This window comes from Portunus trituberculatus, chromosome 14 (genome assembly GCF_017591435.1).
Source record: "Portunus trituberculatus isolate SZX2019 chromosome 14, ASM1759143v1, whole genome shotgun sequence".
NCBI classification, from domain to species: Eukaryota; Metazoa; Arthropoda; class Malacostraca; order Decapoda; family Portunidae; genus Portunus; species Portunus trituberculatus.
This window is the reverse complement of record NC_059268.1, coordinates 11,021,684-11,044,183: the sequence shown is the minus strand read 5'-3', so window position 1 is coordinate 11,044,183 and position 22,500 is coordinate 11,021,684. Positions and strand designations below refer to the sequence as shown.

General features: G+C 42.7%; 1 protein-coding gene and 1 non-coding gene across 2 annotated transcripts in view; one reads left to right on the top strand and one right to left on the bottom strand.

Moving 5' to 3' along the window:
• The window catches only part of LOC123503485, a 182,411-nt gene that overhangs the window by 98,460 nt on the left and 61,451 nt on the right, over window positions 1-22,500 (bottom strand).
• Trnam-cau lies at window positions 12,531-12,604 on the top strand. The gene has a single exon. It is a non-coding gene; the product is annotated as a tRNA-Met (tRNA).

Here is a 22,500-nt window from a genome sequence, read left to right as displayed (position 1 = left end):
CTCTTAAACGACCAGCCCAACTAAAACTAGCCACGTTACTTTGATACAAATTAGATACAAAAATAACCTTTCTCATTCCAGGTTACAGAAAATAGTGAACCAGAAATATGTCGCCTGAATCTGCCTATTAATTAGTCTCCGGATCTTTGGCGATGCTGAGAGAGAGTTACGTCACGTCACTAATTGAGCAGTTCCTGGCAACGCTATACTTCCGGGAGATACATTTCTTCAACAAGTTAATTAGATGGCGCAGCGGCTGACCTACGGGGAGGGAGAGAGAGAGAGAGAGAGAGAGAGAGAGAGAGAGAGAGAGAGAGAGAGACATAGGGTTCCACGGTCATAATCTGCAACACGGCAGCTCGCGTTAAGTGAATTACCTTTGAGTGACGGCAAAGAAAAACACAGCTGCAGGCCACTTCCTCCATTAGGGCCCCAGTGAATTAATAATTTCTCTCTCTCTCTCTCTCTCTCTCTCTCTCTCTCTCTCTCTCTCTCTCTCTCTCTCTCTCTCTCTCCGTAGGTCAGCCGCTGCGCCATCTAATTAACTTGTTGAAGAAATGTATCTCCCGGAAGTATAGCGTTGCCAGGAACTGCTCAATTAGTGACGTGACGTAACTCTCTCTCAGCATCGCCAAAGATCCGGAGACTAATTAATAGGCAGATTCAGGCGACATATTTCTGGTTCACTTTTTTCTGTAACCTGGAATGAGAAAGGTTATTTTTTAATCTAATTTGTATCACAGTAACGTGGTTAGTTTTAGTTGAGCTGGTCGTTTAAGAGAGAGAGAGAGAGAGAGAGAGACGCTGGTAAAAAGGCTAAAAGAAAAATAACTCTTTACTTTTCTCCTCACAATCGCAAATCTCACTCACACCAATGACTGATGCCAATTCGTTGCTCGTTACACAGAGATACTCATTCACTGTCCTCCTTCCTCTACCTCCTACTCTTCCTCTTTCTCTTTCTCTTCCTCTTCCTTTTTCTCCTCCTTCTCCTACTTCTCCCGTGTTCCTTACGCAGCTCTGTCAGCGATATCATCTTTTCCTTCCTCCCATGATCCCTCCATCCTTTTCCTCCTTCGTGTATCTCTGTTTGTTGTTGAATTGCTTCTTCTTCGTCCTCTTGTCAGACTTACGACAAATAAAATGTTATATGCGCTTCTCCTATCACTGGGGGATTTTCAAAGTGCATTTCAGTCCTGTGTGTCTGTTTGTCTTTCTCTCCCTCTTTCTCTCTACCTCTGCCTGCCTTCACCCCTTCAATATGTAATGGAAACCCGATGAATCGCCACGAAGCCTCCACGGGTTTTCCTATCATCTCAAACACAAACACTGGGGAGCTATCGTGCGTACGGAGAAGTGATCAGGGGCTTGCAGCATGAAGGCTATCAAACGAACACTTGGGGAAACCGAGGTGAGAGCAGGATAAGACCTCGTTGTGTGGATTAGAGAGACGCAGCAGGATGAGGTGAAGGTCAAAAAGGGAGGAAGGAAAAATAAGATGAATAGCAGGTTGTGAGGAAGGAAAAGGTGGTACAGAACAGATGAGGAAAAGAAGTGAAGGAGTGTTAAGGGTGAGGGAAATGGTGTAAAGGAGGAAAAATGGTGAAAAGTAAGGAGCGAACATCAAAAATTGGAGAACGTGGGAGCGTTAAAAGAATGAGAGAGAAAGATTTCTTATAATGGATATTGGATACTGCGTCGGATACAGAGAGAGAGAGAGAGAGAGAGAGAGAGAGAGAGAGAGAGAGAGAGAGAGAGAGAGAGAGAGAGAGAGAGAGAGAGAGAGAGAGAGAGAGAGAGAGAGAGAGAGATGAACAAACTCTTTAATTATACATTCTAGAGAGGAAATTACGGAGGTAAAATTTACTATTTGCTCTTAAATAATTACGCTACAAAGATAAATGAGGAATAAAATGGAATTAGCATTTTATCCACTCATTCTCTTTGCTTCTCTGTATGGAACAAAAAAAACTGAAATCTCTTCTCTTCCTGTTCTCGCTTTTCTTCCTTCTTTTCTCTATTTCTCTTCTCCGTACTCAGCCTCTTTCATCTCCTACAATTCCTCCTGTCTTTCGTTTCTTTCTGTAAACCACTTCCCGTCTTTCTCCTCCTACTCCGTCCTTCTCGTCCTCCTCTCATTTACCTCTCCTCTTCCACACATTTCTCGGCTCCCTCTCCTCGTATTTATCACAGTCTTCTTTCCCTCCTCCTACCTCTCCTCTTTCCGTGCATTTTTCCTTCGTGTTCATCCTCTCCTTCAATCACTCCCTCCTCGTTTTCTCTCTCTCGCCGAGCCCTCCACTCATTTCAATCTCGCATCTTCATCCTTTCTCCTTCAATCTCTTTTTCACGTCCCTTTGCCCGCTCTCCTCAGTCACCACACACTCATTTCCTGCCCTCTGGCCTGTTCCCCTTTCCTGCCGCCATCCCCCAATCCCTCCATACCTTTCCTTCCGCTGTGTCGCCCAGAGCCGCCCGTCAAACGAGTCTTTCATCAAGGGAGGAAAAGCAGCCTCCCTTGTGGGGCATCGATACAGGTCCCAATACATCCATTCACACCAAGCCAGACTCATCTCAACACGCCGCACTCATCACGGAATCGGATATTGCTTCGTGCTACTCCTGCTTCAAGGTTGCGTGTGTGTGTGTGTGTGTGTGTGTGTGTGTGTGTGTGTGTGTGTGTGCCTTTGATTCTATGAGTGTATTGCAGTGTTTCTCTCGTTCTCGTTCTCTTTCTCTCTCTGCATGGATATACATAATAATTTAGGTCACTAAACACGTGCATATACATCGATATAGTAAGATATATTATGGAGAGTGGTTTATTGTATGTTTGAATGGACATTTGTTTACTTTGAAGTGTTTATTATGTATTTGTATGTGTGTTAGCAAATTCATTCTCTCTCTCTCTCTCTCTCTCTCTCTCTCTCTCTCTCTCTCTCTCTCTCTCTCTCTCTGGGGAGGCAGATGAGAAAGAGTATTAAAGAAAATAAAAAAAGAGATACATTTTTAAGAGTACTTTTATATATTTTTACGCCCTAGTCTCTCTCTCTCTCTCTCTCTCTCTCTCTCTCTCTCTCTCTCTCTCTCTCTCTCTCTCTCTCTCCAGAACTTCATAATTCCATCCACCAGCGTTCCCTCGCCACTAAAAAGAAATCAATGCAATTTTTCACTTCACAACTCTCACTTCTCTAAATTTTGCACTAAGGAACCATCAGACAACATTCAAGTACTTGTGAAATGCGGCTATTAATGAGAGTAGGCTTTTATCTTCAAGTTTTCTCCCTGTCCTCTTCTTTCAATTTCGAGATTCTGAGTGAAGAGGCGAGAAAAAGTGTGATACTACAAAGAGCCTGTCAAGTAAAACAAATGAGTTCTTTTGTCGAAAAATCTTAATATTTCTTTTCAATATAATAATAAGAAGAATGATCAGAGCTTTTTTTTTCTCTCTCTCTCTCTCTGTACGTGTCTCATTCTTCCTCTTCTACGTTCACCATGCTGGAAGGAGAGGAACACCAAAGACCTGACCATAGAGAACACCAACAAATTCTAACAATACGAGTAGAGATTTTAGAGTTTCCTTCAAAAATGATATTATGAAGTAAGAAGCGTGTGAACTTTAGGCAAACGATAATGCTGCTGTTTATCGAGAAGTGAGTTTAGCAATTCTTGACTGATGGCTTGGATTAGTGCCAGGTGAATCAAAGTCGTGTGCTTCTTTCATTATTATCATTATCCCTAACTCTGAGCCATCAATTAGTGGTTTTCTTATCATTATCACTGTCTAGACACACGCCCTTGACTCCTAAGCTACGACAACAACAGACAGAACGAGGCGAGGGAGGCGAGGCGAGGCAGGTGCAAGCTTGAAGGGCGTGTGGAAACAGTGCCATGATTAGTGAGGGCAAAATACATACACGTGCAGAGGAGATGATCATTAACGGTTCTTTAGGGTACAGTCACAGCGGCACGGTTCCTCCCTTCCTCACCCCAGGCACACCTACAGTCTTGCCTTGCTTCCCTCCAATCTTTCATGCGTCTTAATCACCTCTTTACCTTAATATCTTCCCTCTTCAGTTGCTTCCTCTGCTTCCTCCCTCTTCCTCACCTCCTTCTCTTCCTCCTACTGCTCGTCTTCTTCCTCCTTCCCCTAACGTGTATTAATCACCTCTTTTCCTTGGCTTATCTTCTCCTCAGCCTCCTCCTTCAGCTCCTGTTCCTTCTCCTGCCCCTCTTCCTTCTCCTACTCCTTCTCCTCCTATTCCTGCTCCTCCTGTTCCTCCACCTCCGCCTTCTCCTTTTCCTCCTCCGCCTCATATTCGTGTTCCTCCTCCTCTTAATCCTTCTCCATCTAGCGGGAAATAGGGCAAATAAGGTTGTGTGTTGCTCTCTCTAACTCCCACAAACCCCACCCACCCACCCACCCACCACACACACACACACACACACACACACACACACACACACACACACACACACACACAAGCTGAATTATCAAGCATGCTATCACCACATCGCTTTTTAATTAGCGCCATTCATAAGTACTTCTCAGTCGCTATCATCACCATCAGAGAGAGAGAGAGAGAGAGAGAGAGAGAGAGAGAGAGAGAGAGAGAGAGAGAGAGAGAGAGAGAGAGAGAGAGCATTACCATTACTATTACCACCAACCACCACCATCACCATCGTCACTGTCACCAATAGCACAACCATCACCAAAACCATCACCATTATTCTTTGCTGTTCCAATATACACCACCACCATCACCACTGTCACACATTCGCTATACATCACAGACTGCAATACATCACATAATGAGTAAAGGAAAACTCACCAATCTACCACTAATCTACTCATATGTACAGTATTTAGATTAAGTTACAGAGGGTTTTTAATTTTTTTTTAATGGAGGAGAGGAAACAGGCCAAGGGCAACGAAAAATGGGAAAAAAAGGCCCATTGAGTTGCCAGTTCCCTTAAAGTTCATTAGTTATTCAGAAGTGAGGGACAAATGTCTTGAAACCTACCTCTTAAAAGAAGTCAAATCCCATTCTTCTGGCTAACTCTCTCGGACATGCTCGGAGACTGACATCTAAGTAGGTATTTTTATTTAGTCACTTATGTCGTCCTTAGCCCGATTTTCCCTCTTACATAAAAAAAGACAAGAACAATGGCAATGAGAAAAAAATAACGAAATCATTAAAAAGTAGAAAAAAAGGCGTAGTTTTCGAAAAAGGACAAAAACAAGTAACATAATTCTGTCTAATCTACCTAATTAAGAGGTCTCAACTCTATTACTCTTCGGAGACTTTGTTCAATACAACATTAAAGGTGATACGGACAAGCAAAGGTGTGTGTGTAATCTGCAGTAGTGCCGCTGTGTGTGTGTGTGTGTGTGTGTGTGTGTGTGTGTGTGTGTGTGTGTGTGTGTGTGTGTGTGTGTGTGTGTGTGTGTGTGTGTGTTTCGACTGTGAGATAGTACACACAGGTGAGAAATTAAATAGATAGATAGATTTAGAGAGAGAGAGAGAGAGAGACTACTGCAATATAAATAGAAGATACGGAAGGAAACATGAAAACAATGAAGAATGAAATATAGGAAGAAAAGTTAGAGACTTATCTGTGTGTGTGTGTGTGTGTGTGTGTGTGTGTGTGTGTGTGTGTGTGTGTGTGTGTGTGTGTGTGTGTGTGTGTGTGTGTGTGTATTAATAATAAATAGTCAGCAGCTGCAAACTTAAAGGAATCCTACCATTTAAAGCGATCAAGTCTCTCTCTCTCTCTCTCTCTCTCTCTCTCTCTCTCTCTCTCTCTCTCTCTCTCTCTCTCTCTCTCTCAAACAAACAAACGCAAACGAAATATAACAAGCGAGCTACAAACAAATTGGATCCCGTCTCAAAAATCGTGGTTCCGGTACTAAAATTCTTCGCTCGAGAAATGGTGGATTGGTAGAAAGGACGGAAGGAATGAGAGAAGGAAGGAGGGAATGGAGGAAGAGGGGTAGCAAGTTCTCTCCCCTCCCTCCTTTCCCCAGCACGAGAGAGGATTGGATCAAGACCTCCATCTCGTCGGGGCGAAAACGAGAATTACTACACTAGAGTAAAGGAAAAGAAATCAAGGTGGAGTTAGAGTAGACACGCAAGAAGGTAGGAAGCAGGTAAGCAAGTTAGTAGGTAATTGGGTGAGGTACTGAGGAAGAGGAGGAACGTGTGGAAGGATGGTATATATTGTGACTCCTCAGCAAATTGGCCTGGTGAGGATGAGCAGCTGAGTGTGATATGAGAGATGTGATATGATGTGATGTCATTTTCCTAAGAGATGCGTAATCTTTCTCGCGTGGCTGCACACAAATATACACTTGTATGGAAACACACACACACACACACACACACACACACACAGACGGTTTGCTGTACACTCAGAACTCGTACATAGTTTATGCAATTTTAACTTCAAGAAACTAGTCGGTGGATGGTATGTAAGTAAAGAAGAGTTAGGGATGGAGAAGGAGGGGAGAATATGAAACAGATGAGAGAAGAAAACACACACACGCAGAGAAGGCTTGCAGTACACTCAAAACTCATACACAGTTTTTACAATTTTAACTTCAAGAAACAAGAGGGTGGATGATATGTGAGGAAAAGAGAGTATGGGATGGAGGAGGAGGGAGGGAATATGAAAGAGATGAAAGAAGAGAGAGATTAGATTAGAGAAGAAAGGAGATGAAAGAAGAGAAAATGAGATGGAAAGAAATGAAAAAGAAGGAGGAATAAGAAGAGGAAGGCATTGTGTTAAGTGGTGCGCAGTCTTGAGAGCATTTTTAATCCGTGTGTGCAGCGAGGAGGAGGTTGAAGTACATCCTTAAGGCTAAATAGATGGTAAGAGGCAAGGAACAGGCACGTGGAAGCATTCCCCTCACTTTCCAAAAGGTAGTATTTTTTCCTCTACATCACTTTTAAACTCAAAGCATTTAAGTTTCCGAATATCTCATGAAGGAATGTGAAGAGCAGTGCTTTGAATGGACAAACAATGAAGCAATACACTTGTTGACAGTAGGGACAGTAATGAGGGAATGTAATGGCGAGCAGTAAGGGAAACTCAAGGCAAGCAATGAAGAAAGGTATGAACTGCCAGTAAGAGTCGATTCTGAGCTTGTAAGGGAGTCCATGAGCAGACAATGACGGAGTGTGGTGGTGGAGAGTGAGGCAATGTATTCCTATCACGAGAGGGAGAATGAATTGCAGGTCAGTGAAGGGATGTATAGCGGCTATTAACGGGATGTGCAGGCGAGCAGAGCCAGAATGTATTGGGTGATGGTAAAAGAAGAGGTTGGTGGGGAGTGAAGATGATGCAACTGCAGATACTGAAAGAAATATATTGAAAGACATTTATGGGTTGCATTGGAAGAGAAAATTAATGAAATGAAGGAGATTCTTTCTGCACAGTGGAAGAAACTCCGAAGCTAAACACGGAAGAAAATGCCTTCTAATTGTCTCTCCTACAAAAGAAAATGGAAGAATATTAAAAGTGCCTTGAAACTTCTCTCTTAGACAAGTGAGGCGTAGGAAGGACAAAATACAAATTGAGTGAGAGCTCCAAAGTATACCAATAAACGGAATGAACAAAGTGAGATCATGATTGGCCTTCATATTATGGAGTTAGGCAGAACAGAGATGAGAGTGAGACAATGCACAGACAGCAGATAATGAACCGTATAGGCGTTCAGACAGGCAATTTATGGCAGGCAACAAAGCAATGTATTAGTGACAAATGAACGAATGTACGACACGCCAGGGAATAGATATACTGTCTGCTATTTATGGTACGTATATAGACGGGCTGTATGCGCAGTCAGAGAGGGAGTGTATGGAGGTGATATATGAGCCACGAATGTGTGAACGGATATTATAGGAATGAGTTGCATGGTGGGGGAGGAATATATGGATGCGGAGTAAGGGAAAGTAGGGCAGGACGCGAGGGGCAGTAAGGGTGGCCAGTGAGGCAATATATGGGCAGGGAACAGAGGAAATATATTGCGTACCTATGAAATTTAATGTCAGGTGATGCAAAGCAGATCTGTGATACGGGAAAGGAAGGGAAAGGGACGTGGGATTGAGGTTGCACGCAGTGAATTGGAGTGAGGTAGGCACAATGTCATGCAACAATGGGATTGATAGATTTTTTTTCTTAATATATGAGATGTTACTTTTAAGCCCAAAACTGTTATTCTATATCTAATCGAAATTTCATCAAAATCTGATTCTAGCATTTAAACATTTCAAGCACAATATAGTGGTAGGTGAAACTGTCATGCATATTCCTTGCAGGTGACAAAAAAAAAAAAAAATTAACAATACTTTTTAAGCCATCCTCATCAAAATAAAAGTGCTGTGTCCAACATAAAAGCCACACCAGTACTCACTCCACACGCCCGGCCCGGCCTGGCCCTCCTTCACCATACCGACACTCACCTGTGAAGAAAAAAATGTGTTATGAACTTCAAAGCAAAACTTGTATCGTAGTAGTAGTAGTAGTAGTAGTAGTAGTAGTAGTAGTAGTAGTAGTAGTAGTAGTAGTAGTAGTAGTAGCAGTAGTAGTAGTAGTGGTAGTGGTGGTGGTGGTGGTGGTGGTGGTGTGGTGGTAATGTGCACCAGTAGTAGTGGTAGTAGTAGTAGTAGTGGTAGTGGTGGTGGTAGTAGTAGTAGTAGTAGTAGTGGTGGTAGTAGTAGTAGTAGTATTATTATTATTATTATTATTATTATTATTATTATTATTAGTAGTAGTAGTAGTAGTAGTAGTAGTAGTAGTAGTAGTAGTAGTAGCAGTAGTAGTAGTAGTATCAGTAGTAGTAGTAGTAGTAACATCAGTAGCAGCAGCAGCAACAGCAGCAGCACCAGAAGTAGTAGTAGTAGTAGTAGTAGTAGTAGTTCTCTCTCTCTCTCTCTCTCTCTCTCTCTCTCTCTCTCTCTCTCTCTCTCTGTGTGTGTGTGTGTGTGTGTGTGTGTGTGTGTGTGTGTGTGTGTGTGTGTGTGTGTGTGTGTGTGTGTGTGTGTGTGTGTGTGTGTTTATACATTTTTCAACGCCAAGAGACCCACATAGATGTTTCCTAAAAGACGATGCTCCAGAAAAGAAATATATATTTGCCACAAACTCATCCAGTGTTGTTGTCGCCACTTCTTCCCTGAATCCTCTCTTCTCCTCTGGTCTCCTCGCCAGCACTCTGCCCTCACCGTTTTTATCCATCGTCTTAAGCTTCCCCGAGTCTTTGTGTCTATTCCTTCCTCTCCTTCCTCTCGCTTCAGAACGACCACTCCCTCCGGGCCTCCCTCGTCATCTCTTCCTCGCCGATCTATAACAACACTTCTTTCCCTTCCTCCCTTCCTTCCTCTCTCCCTGCTGCCCTACTATTCATGCTGCCTTCACTACTCCTCCTTCTCATTCTCTCCTCACATTCTTGGCAATCTAGGCACAAATTTTTTTCCTTGTATTCACTGGGAGTACATTTTCTATTCCTATTTCGTACCTTCTGCTCCCTTGGGCAATACTGGTGTGAAGATAACCTATACTGAGGCAGAAGCTTCGTAGATATAAAGAAGAGTAAGGACACGCGATCCATCCATCTTTCCCTTACCTGACAGACAGCTAGAATTGAAATTACGCTTGGCCATGAGGGAACACGTAGAATATACACGAGTACTTACATAGAAAATGCCTTACAGGATCAAGAACCAGAGAGTAGAAAGAATGAAAACCAGCACTACACCATTGCTTCTTTTTGAGTCACACACACACACACACGCACACACACACACACACACACACACACACACACACACACACACACACACACACACACACAAGAAACATCGTGATATAAAACCTAATAAGCGTTAGTAATTAGACAAGAAAGGGAAGGATAAAAACAATGCGCGTGCCACCCACTCATCCCTTTGTAAAGCGGACGATATCCCAGCAGGTGGAGGGAGAAGGGGGGAAAAAAGCCTGTGTTCCTTAGGGGGTTAAGGCGACTTAAAGTTGTTGACTCCTTTGCACAAGTCGAAGGGAAGAAGTGGGAAGGGAGTAAGGGAGAAGGAGAACGAGTGCTTGACAGAGAGGTTTGGAGAGAGGGAAAGAGAGAACGAAAGGAATGGAGAGGATAAAAGATAAATAATTTGAGGAAGGAGAAAGAATGAAGGGCAGAGAAGGGAAGAACGAAGGAAAATAACTAGTAAAGATATCGCCTTGAAAGAGAAAAAAAAAATACACATTTGAGAAGGTGAGAACAAGTGATAGATGCAAAGCCTGGACGCTGGGAGAGAGAGAGAGAGAGAGAGAGAGAGAGAGAGAGAGAGAGAGAGAGAGAGAGAGAGAGAGAGAGAGAGAGAGAGAGAGAGAGAGAGAGAGAGAGATATGACGTTAAAACATTTTAGTAGAGCTATTTAAAGATTCTTTCATCTGGAAGTAATCTCAACTTTTCAAGAGGCCAAATAATATTTATCCCCAAGTACCATACACACACCCACACGCACGCCCACACACACACACACACACACACACACACACACACACACACACACACACACACACACACACACACACACACACACACACACACACACACACACACACACACACACACACACACACAGATAACTCGCCTCACGACCTTAAGGACATATACCCCAGCCATATCCCACACTAGCCATTCCCCGAGGTCTCAGTAAGGGACCAGCGTTCAATGACTAAAAAGTAAAAGCTATAACGAATAAGTGTCTTAGCCTCAACATCTGACGTTATATAATTTTTCTGATTCATTCCCGTGATTACATTTGCTATTTTAAGTGTGAAACATGTCTACTCTAATCTAAATTTTGTTTTTTCTTCTATCACACAACTACTTAACGTTACTTTTTAAAATCTAACGTTTCTTCTTACTCAATTTCATTCTTAAGTTGACTACTCCTATGCAGTGCCACTTCTTCTCACGCTTACGATCATAAATCTTCAAAATCTTCCATTATTTACAGGAGACTTTATTTTCAACTCTCAATGAAAAGATCAATGTAGCACACTAACACGTTACGATGTAAAAGTCTGAATAGCTTGAATGAGGACATTTAAACATATTCTACCACGTCAGATAGATTTTTGTCTTTGGATATTTCAATCTTCGTTATAAGAATTGACTATAAATGTAGACTTCCTCTCTGCACTGTCAAACACCTTCATTCTACTTATCCAGATCATCTCTTCCTGTCTGAAATATTTTGCATTCAAGTAGAGATAGAACCAAAGAAAGGTGAGAACATTAATCCTTCAAACTGACATCCTGCATCTATTATTCCCCGCTTATCTCAGGTCTTTCAAACTAGTCTCATTATAAAAGTTCCCTGTCATCTCACAATCTCTCTGACCGCCGCAGTGTTGGTGGACTCCCGTCTTTTTTTAATCTCACTTAATCGAAACTCTCTTAGCCTCCTGATAAAATATTAAAATTCCCGGAAGCTTTCGATGGAGGCTGGAGTATATTTAACATTCAAAACCATTATCCTATTAGTGATATTCCTCTTTCACTATCTTCTCCAATAGTTTCCTCTTTGAACTATCCATTTAACTGTAAAAGACAAATAATGATTCCTACTGTTGCCTATAATAAAGTTTCACAGATCTGTCTCATAATTAACTCTATAGACTTCAAGTGGATTCGTGCCTGATCTAGCCTGAACCACCTTTAGAACACTAATCAATGGAAACTATGGAAATTCAATGTCAATAAGTTGATGCATTCCTTATGACCTGCATCAACACTTCCTCGTTTTCCAGATGGTGTGGAGCAAAGGGTCGTCAGCCGTCCCTACACAGAGGTATGGCACGTAATCCAAGCATGGTCAAGAGATATTAGTTTCATCAGCTCCCCTTCTTCATCCGATTACCTTTGGTCTTACACGGTACTTTCAAGGATTATTTCTTTACTTAGTCCACACTGTTATTTTGTTCTAGACATAGTGAAAATACTGTTTCTTTCCCTCTCTCTCTCTCTCTTTCTTATTTTTTTTTTCTCTCTCTGACTATTACTTATCCTTATTAACGCGTATTGCCCTCCAAGATTACGGTCTCCACTTGCCAAACATAACTAATACTCGTGAAAATTTTGCTATTGGGTTGTCGTCAGCGAGTAAAGAACGCCTCATATGGGCGAATCACCATAATGTTACTGCTATACTTTCTCTCCTCTCCAGGGACTACTACTACTACTACTACTACTACTACTACTACTACTACTACTACTACTACTACTACTACTATTACTACTATTCCTATTACTACTACTACCACCATCACCACCACTACTACTACTACTACTACTACTACTACTACTACTACTACTACTACTACTACTACTACTACTACTACTACTAAAATCGAGGCTCGTACTACTATTCTTGGTCATATTGAATAAATACCAGCTTGAGATAACAACATAGCAGTAACAATATAATCAATAACACACACAAACACACACACACACACACTCACGCCCGGTAGCTCAGTGGTTAGAGCGCTGGCTTCATAAGCCAGAGGACCGGGGTTCGATTCCCCGGCCGGGTGGAGATATTTGGGTGTGTCTCCTTTCACGTGTAGCCCATGTTCACCTAGCAGTGAGTAAGTACGGGATGTAAATCGAAGAGTTGTGACCTTGTTGTCCCGGTGTGTGGTGTGTGCCTGGTCTCAGGCCTATCCGAAGATCGGAAATAATGAGCTCTAAGCTCGTTCCGTAGGGTAACGTCTGGCTGTCTCGTCAGAGACTGCAGCAGATCAAACAGTGAAACACACACACACACACACACACACACACACACACACACACACACACACACAGCTAGGTATTTTTCAATGCTATAATAATGAGCATAACTCTCCAAAACACTCACACTTCCTAGACAGGTGTGGTAATTTTCCTCTTTTACTTACATATCACAGCAAAACAATCTTGAACTTTGCATACACAAGATTAAACTAACAAATAAAAAAGAATAATAAAACCCGTGACTTTTCGTGTGTGTGCGTTCTTTTTTATACCATGTGGACTTTTCACGGGAATTTATGGGCTAAAGTGGATACTTTTTGTGGTACCTTTCTATCTCAAAGCCCACCCGCTAGGAAACTGTTGCCCCAAGTGAGGAAGCCCAACCTACACTCGGACCATGGACAGGATTCGAACCCGTGCCCTTGGAGACCCCTTGGACCCCAAAGCACGCATGGTTCCACAAACTGGCACAATATAAAAACAAAAGCGGATAAAAAAAATGAGAAAAAAATATTCGAGCAGAAAACAAAACAAGGTCTGGTTTTTAATTGTCGCCATGAGTTAAAGTACGTGGAGTGTGTTTTGTTGGCAGAATTTCTACTATCACTGCAGGGACACTCTCAGTACTGGCAGCAAATGGAAGGCAGTCATCTTGTTATCAACTCTCTCTCTCTCTCTCTCTCTCTCTCTCTCTCTCTATTTTCTCCTACTTTCTTATCTTCACCTTGTTTTCTCTTCAGATTTTTCCCTCCTTCCCTCTCTCCTTTTCATACGCCAGTCTCCACCTCCTCCTTCTCCTCCATTCCATAGTGTATTTTCGTCCTGCTCTTCTTCTTCTTCCTCCTCCTCCTGGTCGTCCTGATTTTTTTTCCGTGGAAGCATCATTCCCTGTCACATATTTTTCTTCTTGGCTCCTCCTGATGAAGTGATGTTTACCTTCCTCCCTCTCTCCTCGACTAACATTCACCTTCCCATTACTCTCTTCGCCTTCGTCTTAACTTCTCCACTCCGCACCAGATTCTGTCCTTTGTTCCTCCTCCTACTTCTTCTCCTTTTCCTCTTCTTTACCTTCTTTCTTGTTCGTATCAGTCAGTCTTGTTCTTGTTCTTGTTCGTCTTTGTATTCCTCCTACTTCACTTTATCACTTTTCTTATTCATATCATTGTAGTCTCCTCCTCCTCCACTTTCTCTTTCTCATCCTCGTCTTTACCTTCTTTCTTGTTCGTATAAGCAATTATTCTTATTCTTGTTCTTATTCGTTTTTCTATTCCTCCTACTTCTCTTTATGGCTTTTCTTATTCATACAATTGTAGTCCTCCTCCTTCCCTTCCTCCTTCACTTTCTCTTTCTCCTTCTCTTCCTCTCCTGTTTTGCCATCCCAATCACCCTTCCCTCTATCTTGCCGCCATTAACTATCAATATTACCCATCGCTCTCCTCATTATCCTCCGTCAAAGTTTATAATTCTGAAGTAATAGCATTGCCACTCTCCCTCCTATCCCTTCACTTACCTCTCACTCTCACTCTCCCTGTGTCCCTCCAGTGTGTTGTTATTGGAAAGATGTTTGTTTTCCACGTCCCCTCCATTAATTTATCTCCCTTACAGCCACACACAGAGGCTTCTCTCTATCCCTCAATCATCGACTCCCCCCCCCACTGGTCCCACACCTCCAATAGTTCTCTGCTCCCTCACTGCACCACAATCGCCAATACAACCAAACCTTTGCACCAGAAACCCAACCTAACACTGCTCTATTAATCCCCCGTCCTGCTGCAACGTAGGGCTTCTTCTTCACCTCCATCGCCTCCCTTTGCACCGCCAGGAGAGCAGTAAGATATTCCACAGCTAACAGACATCACCGCAGCTTTGCCAGACACTCGATCCAATTCATATTCGCAATACTCGCAATACTATATCAATTGAACTACTATAGGTCTTCAATACCACTACCATTGAACTTGTACAGACCTGTGTTACAATCAGAATCGAGCCTGTAACACTAGAATACTCCACCTGGAAAACTTTCACTGAAAAAAATATATATCTGCAACACTACAAAACAACAAAACTGCGTCGGATGTATGCGAGATTAAAGTAATTTTTATGGATGTTTGTAAGGTAAATTGTAATGATTTCCAGTGGAGAAGGCAAGAGAAGAGTTGTGATGTTATTTGTCGGCACTGTATGGAACATCTTATGTATAGATATTTTTTTGTTAATCAAAGAGAAAAAACTTTGACTATCTATGGCCAGTAGCTAGAGGATTTGTGCAACAGCTCGGATCACAACTGCAACATTTCCCCAACACTACATAACAATAGTCGCATCACTACAAACCTACAAAACTACCACACGAAACTTACAACACCATCACAGCCAAGACACTACAAACCAGCCAACAACGCTACCACAATTTTTCTTCACCACCACGACACGCACGCAATGTCTTTCCACTCCAACCCCTATTACAACTGCAACAGCAACACCCTTATCCACCACCACCACCAGTAGCGCATCCTCTTCACTCCCTCCCACCAGCACCACCACCACCACTGCAAGCAAAAGATAAAGTCGAGTGGTTGTTTACCGTCCAAGTAATCAGTCGATCAAATGGAGATTAAGTTCGTATCAGTCGTCCATCAAACCAGAGAGAGAGAGAGAGAGAGAGAGAGAGAGAGAGAGAGAGAGAGAGAGAGAGAGAGAGAGAGAGAGAGAGAGAGAGACTACAAAAATAGTCACCACGACGGAGAGAAAGCGAAATCAAAATTAATTAAAGGACACGGGCTGAATTCTCAAGCTATATTTTTTTTCTTAACGAGTGCAAGGACGAGAGAGAGAGAGAGAGAGAGAGAGAGAGAGAGAGAGAGAGAGAGAGAGAGAGAGAGAGAGAGAGAGAGAGAGAGAGAGAGAGAGAGAGAGAGAGAGAGAGAGAGATGGATGGATGGAAACGCAGAATGGTGAAACAGAAATAGCGGATGAACATGTGGATAGGGAGGAGCAGCTGGACAGAGGGACAGAGAGGCGAGTGCGTGAAAGGAGTGCAAAGAGGCCTGAGGCGAGCACTGGGGTGAATCAAAGGGGATACGAAAGGGGGCCGGATAAAGAAGGGATACAGAAAGGGAGAGGGTACGGTGAAACAGACAATGAGATGGGTAAAACACAAAAGAGACTCGGGAAACAAAAGAGGCTGCCCATCACCACCACCATCACCATCACTGCTGCCACCACCTTCACCACCACCGCTGGTACTCGTATTAAAGAAGGGTTCATCACTTGCTCTTGAAAATAAAGGAAGAGAAAATCAAATGTACTTTCAGCTTTATACGCATAGAAGAGAGAGAGAGAGAGAGAGAGAGAGAGAGAGAGAGAGAGAGAGAGAGAGAGAGAGAGAGAGAGAGAGAGAGAGAGAGGCCAGAAATAGTGAGGTGGGGAGCGGAGGAGAGAGTAAACAATGGATTTGAGTAGAAAATATCCTTTTATCGAAATGCATTTTAGAATAAGGTAATTAGGTCTTCCAACAGTTTCACAATAACAGATCTTCATAAAATAATATACTATAATTTGAGCCACAGTCCGCTGGTCTCCAGATATTCTGCCTCTGGTTGCTGCTTTTATTCTGTCTTCTCATCTGCCTTGATTTTAGTTTATCATCAGTTATTCTTTTGTGTGTGTGTGTGTGTGTGTGTGTGTGTGTGTGTGTGTGTGTGTGTGTGTGTGTGTGTGTGTGTGTGTGTGTGTGTGTGTGTGTGTGTGTGTGTGTGTGTGTGTGTGTGTGTGTGTGTGTGTGTGTGAGAGAGAGAGAGAGAGAGAGAGAGAGAGAGAGAGAGAGAGAGAGAGAGAGAGAGAGAGAGTGAGGACAGCGTTATGTTAGGAGGGTCGTGATGATAGTTGGCAGGTCTCCAATTCTCTCTCTCTCTCTCTCTCTCTCTCTCTCTCTCTCTCTCTCTCTCTCTCTCTCTCACGCACACAAAGGTGGACTCCCACAGGCTCAATTATAAAGGACAGGTCAAAAGAAATATCAACCCAAAAAAGTCATATTACTGGCGTGGCGTTTTAATCACGTGAGTTGTGGCTTTCTCAGTCGTGTGGCTTATTTATATGGCGATGATTTCTTCCTGGCGTGGAATTTTTGTGTTGGCAGAAGCAAAAACAGTTTATCTGCCACACTGAGAAGAGAAGGAGCAGGAAAGGAACATTTATAGCTTTACTTCAACAATTCTCACTCAGGATTTTTGTTCTGCGTTTGATTTTCTATGTAGATTCCGTTGTCTGGGTCATTCATTTTTCTGTTCTCTATTTTCACTGCGGTCCGCACTTCCTGGTAGGCCGTGGACTTTAGCTCGCAGGCAGGCAAACATTTACCTCGCTGCTGGCTCTGGCAAATACCCGAGATTGGGGGAAAAATATACTTAACACTGAAGAAGAGTGGATTCACTTATTGCGCGGCTAGCTAATGCAGTTTCCGTATGAAGATTTATCCATTCATTTCACGGCTATGAATTACGAAATCTTCAAAACGCAATTCAATTTATAATCAAATGCGGCACGCTCAGACCGCAGACTTTTTTCAGCTCCGGACGGTGGGAAAGTTTAATATTGTTTGTGTAAATATCCAGGCAATCAATTAGTGTATCCAGATGTACTTTTAACGGATTATCTGTCGGTTTTAACACAACATCCAGTAAGTGTTATTGTTACGTACAAAGGCAAAGCATAAAAATAGCTATGCCTATTAATAAAATGGTGAGCCGTTCTTTCCACACTAGTTTTTTTTTCATGTTTTTTTTTTTAACTCATTTATGCCTCGCTGTCCTTACAGTTAATATGAAATGTGAAAAATATAAGAGGAAGAGAATTAGGAAAATGATGATGATGGGGAAGAGGAATAGAAAATAAAGAAAATAGAGAAAAAGAAGAGAAAGAAGACGAGGAGATTATCAAATTATTCTGGCAATATATACAACTTACAGTGACAGTTTCAATAATCGAGATTCATTTTGGACAATTTGATTGGATTTCTCTCTCTCTCTCTCTCTCTCTCTCTCTCTCTCTCTCTCTCTCTCTCTCTCTCTCTCTCTCTGCACTGGTGGGAACAATGCACGTCAAGAGGTCATGTTTCTTCACCCTAAAATAAAAAAAGAGAGAGAAAAAAAAGACAAGGAAAGATACGGAGCCGAGGTGGTATTGTATGTGGCGGAATCCTTGTAAAAAAAAAAAAAAAAACTCCACCAGTGAAAAAGAAATGTTCGATATGATGGAGAAAAAAATGTGTTATTCGTAATGTTAGATAAAAAAAACTGTGTGTGTGTGTGTGTGTGTGTGTGTGTGTGTGTGTGTGTGTGTGTGTGTGTGTGTGTGTGTGTGTGTGTGTGTGTGTGTGTGTCCATCTCTCTCTCTCTCTCTCTCTCTCTCTCTCTCTCTCTCTCTCTCTCTCTCTCTCTCTCTCTCTCTCTCTCTCTCTCTCTCTCTCTCTCTCTCTCATTCTCTCTCTGCTTCAATCCCAACACGACGCAAATGTTTCTACACTTACTATATCAAGTATTACATTATCATATTATAACTTTAGCCGTAATGAAATCAGATTGGAACATTCCAGTATTAAACGTAATTAAATTTCGCATACAACTATTTCCTGCGTCCCTCCCTGAACGGTTCACGGCAATACCCTTAATGCAGCTAATAGTGAAATGGTAAGCGAGGCCCAGTAACCAATAACTAAATACGGTTCTTCCCCCACTTATCCTTGTCAATGGGCTTATGTTTCTGTCTCGCCAAGGACCATATTCTGAAACATCTCTGTGCCGGCCCTCCACTACTTTCAGAAGGCTCCTGTTGAAGTAATACAAGTTTTTAAGTGTTTTTACTATTCTATTGACACAACAAAATTATACATTATCAAAAGGGAGAAACACTCTTGAGACCACGGCTAAACATCTCTGAGGCCCTTCAAAATACTCGTGTTGACAGAGCAAAACGTTTCAAAACACAGGTTCACGTAAGGTAGGTAAGGGAATGCAGTGTTTTGAATGTTCCTCGTCCAGCCTCGCCTGAGCTGACATTTCCCCCACACTGCGCCGGAATAAGGGAGAAAAGAAAATGATGCTTCGCGTGACCTCGGGATGAAATTCTTGCGGGTGTGAGGAAATGCAGGTGTCGAGGGTACAGAATTTGATAAGTGCAGATCCGAGGGTCTATATGCGATTACGTGGGGATATACTGCACCTCTTCATCTTTTTCATGGGTAGTTCTCTCTCTCTCTCTCTCTCTCTCTCTCTCTCTCTCTCTCTCTCTCTCTCTCTCTCTCTCTCTCTCTTCGTCATTTTCTTTCTCCCATTCCATCGTCTCTTTAATCTTATATTGCAACTTGTTTCTATGTGGCTACGAAGCAGAGTCAGGAGCTTTTCATCTTTTCTTTGATGTGTATATTTTTTCCCTCTCTCTCTCTCTCTCTCTCTCTCTCTCTCTCTCACCACCACCACCAACTCCTCTTCCTTCCCTACGTTCTACTCTCCCTCCTCCTCCACCTCCTCTATATTTCTATCTCCTACTGCTTCTTTCCCATCTTCTTTTCCATCTTTTCCATTTTCGCCTTCACTATTGCCTCGCTTCCATCGGCAACATTTTTCTCCTCCTACAGTTGGCGCAAAAAATTGGTGACAGCGGGAGATGTTTTCCTCAGTCACGCATGAATGGCAGCAAGGACGAGGCACGCGCGAGGCTGCCGTGATGGCGAGTGACAGGCAGCAACCCAAGCGAAAAATTGTTCCGACGCCAAAAAGGAAGGATATGTGTAGATATACTTGTGTGTGTGTGTGTGTGTGTGTGTGTGTGTGTGTGTGTGTGTGTGTGTGTGTGTGTGTGTGTGTGTGTGTGTGTGTGTGTGTGTGTGTGTGTGTGTGTGTGTGTGTGTGTGTGTGTGTGTGTGTGTGTGTGTGCTCCAGCTTTTCATTCATACGCTCGTGCGGGAAAAATCCAAACTTTTGCTGTTCATTTATATCAAGAAGTGTGAATGGGGAAGAATATTTCTCTGGTTGAAAAGGTCGACAAACATGAGGTGCGTGTAACTCTCTCTCTCTCTCTCTCTCTCTCTCTCTCTCTCTCTCTCTCTCTCTCTCTCTCTCTCTCATATACAGGCTGACAGGTACACACACACACACACACACACACACACACACACACACACACACACACACAAACAAACAGGTCCTATTCACTAGTCTCAATACACAGCGACTCTCGATACAACACGTCCCAGAGTTTCTAAGGTGTTTTAGGAAGCAGCCAAAACAGATAAGGAAGAGCTGAAAACACACCCTCGGGAAATTTGCTTCACCATAAAAGAGAAAGGCTTTTTATGTACTAGCCGTTGTACATTTCCTTATTCCAGTTTCAACAACGTGTGTGTGTGTGTGTGTGTGTGTGTGTGTGTGTGTGTGTGTGTGTGTGTGTGTGTGTGAATGCAGAGAGACAGCCAGACAGAAGGACGGGCAGGCAAACAAGCCACACAGTTCGCTAAAGACCATCACAAGCCGTCAGTAACTCCCTTTACGGCGTTAGTCCGCGAAATCACACAACAGCTGCGAACACCAGTCTAACCTTTCCGTGCTGTTTCCGCCTCTTAATCCTTTGTCCTCTTCCTGTTTACTTCCAGTCTGTCTCACTTGAACTACGCTCACCACACAACACAGACACCACTCACCACACGCATCTTTTACATTGACATTTTTTTTCCATTTCTCCGGAGCATTTTTCTTTCGTTAATATAATAATGTCCGTCAATAACTCTCTCTCTCTCTCTCTCTCTCTCTCTCTCTCTCCAGTATCAAAGTGGTGTCCAGCTGGGGTAAAACATGCTGTGCGTCACACTTTTATTACGTTGGTCAGTGAGGCGTGGCTGCTGGCGTGACTGTCCCCGCGTCCCACCCTGATGTCCATGTGTGTTTTTCCCGCTAATTTGTACCCTCACTCTCAATACAATGCAAAAATACGGTAGCTCTTTTTTTATACTGCATGGGATTCGCTTTGTTCGTCGCTGGACTGACATTTATAAGTTTCCATGTTTCAGGCTCATCATTAAATGTTTAGACGGGGAGGAGCCATTCGTTAATCACATTACATGTGCATGGTCAACATTATTAGTCTATTTATATTTCATGGGGTCACTTGTCATGCGTTAATCGGTTTATATTATCAAGATCCGTCGCTACCTGGTAATCAGGTTATATTTACAGGTGTCTGCATCACTCACATAATTTACATTCCCTGGATAATATAACACTGCTTTTACAACACTTTTTTTTATGATACCCGCTCCACACCAGCCTGGTAAGCGGCTTAAATGCACGGACATATGTGGACCACCAGATCTTACAGACAGATGTTTCACGGTGTAATACAAAGTTGGTATTTTTGGGAACATGTCGAAACGCAGGTGTAGATGAATAAAGACAGCGGCAGTGGTCATCATTTGGCAGCACGGGGCCTTTCCTCTGCTAAATTGCTGCCTCTGTGCACAAACTATCGAGTCATCACAGCCGTTGCAACTCAAGTCCTCGGTGATTGCGGTACTGACAAGCGCTTCTCTCTATTGGTGTTGAAAAAGTTTGTCTTGATTTTTTACCTGTTCCTGCTGTCTGGTAGTCGAAATTCAAGCGACAACTGGATGATGTCGAGGCTCCACAATTGAATTACTGGTCCTTTCACACTCCTTAAGTCGTATTGATCATGTATCACTCAGTAAGAAGGATGATGTTAGCTCGTGTCTGTCTCCTCTAATTTTCATGGTGGGGCGTCGTGTAATTTTCCTTTACAGCCCAACTTATTCTTGCTTCGCCCTCTCTCTCTGCATATGCAATAAAGTAGACGTAATAAAAGTTCTTTCAGAGGTTGCAAACGATTTCAAGACTGCGCCACTCAACCTTAACCCTCCACCACCACCACCATAACCCACAGGCCTTCATTCCTGCAGCGTGCCCGGAGTGGCCCCACACGGGCAAGCCAGTCACATGCCGCAGCACTAATTATCCCAACCGCGGCACATTCTCACAAGCGGCGAAGCGTACACGTTGCTTTCCTAAATGATGGCACTCACCAGCACATGCACGGAATATAATCAAGAGGAGGCACGGAACACAACCCAACGGAGTGCTACTGACTGCACCTTTGTGTGACGTAGGAAAACTTGTACATATATGGCCTGTAACACTTGCTTTGCCACATATCCATCACTGTATCTTTAGAGGGTTGATATACATAAGATGTAGTATAGCTATCATCTTAGTAAACTATACATTTAATGGAATTCTCTCTGGTCCGGCAAATAATAGTGAAGGAAAGACCTACTAATGAGTAAAATGCTAATTATCCTTTATTAACAATTATGGAATTTAATTTTCACTAAGTACAAATACTAACTATGAACTCATAATTAGGATATTGCACTTTTATGTTCCCAAACACTTACCACTTCCTCTTCACAATTGCTAATGAACAAACTTTAACCTGCCCAGACCAAACACACGTTGTAGTCACTAAGAGCTTTCTACGACCCCTTCATGTCCGGGAGAGCACGACCTTCACACAACCAAGTTACTGAATTATACCAGAGCTTTTATGAATACTAACAGTGCCTCGCCACACGGGAACAGCGCAAAATATTTGATACGATTACAGGCTTTATGAAGTGGAATATCAAATTA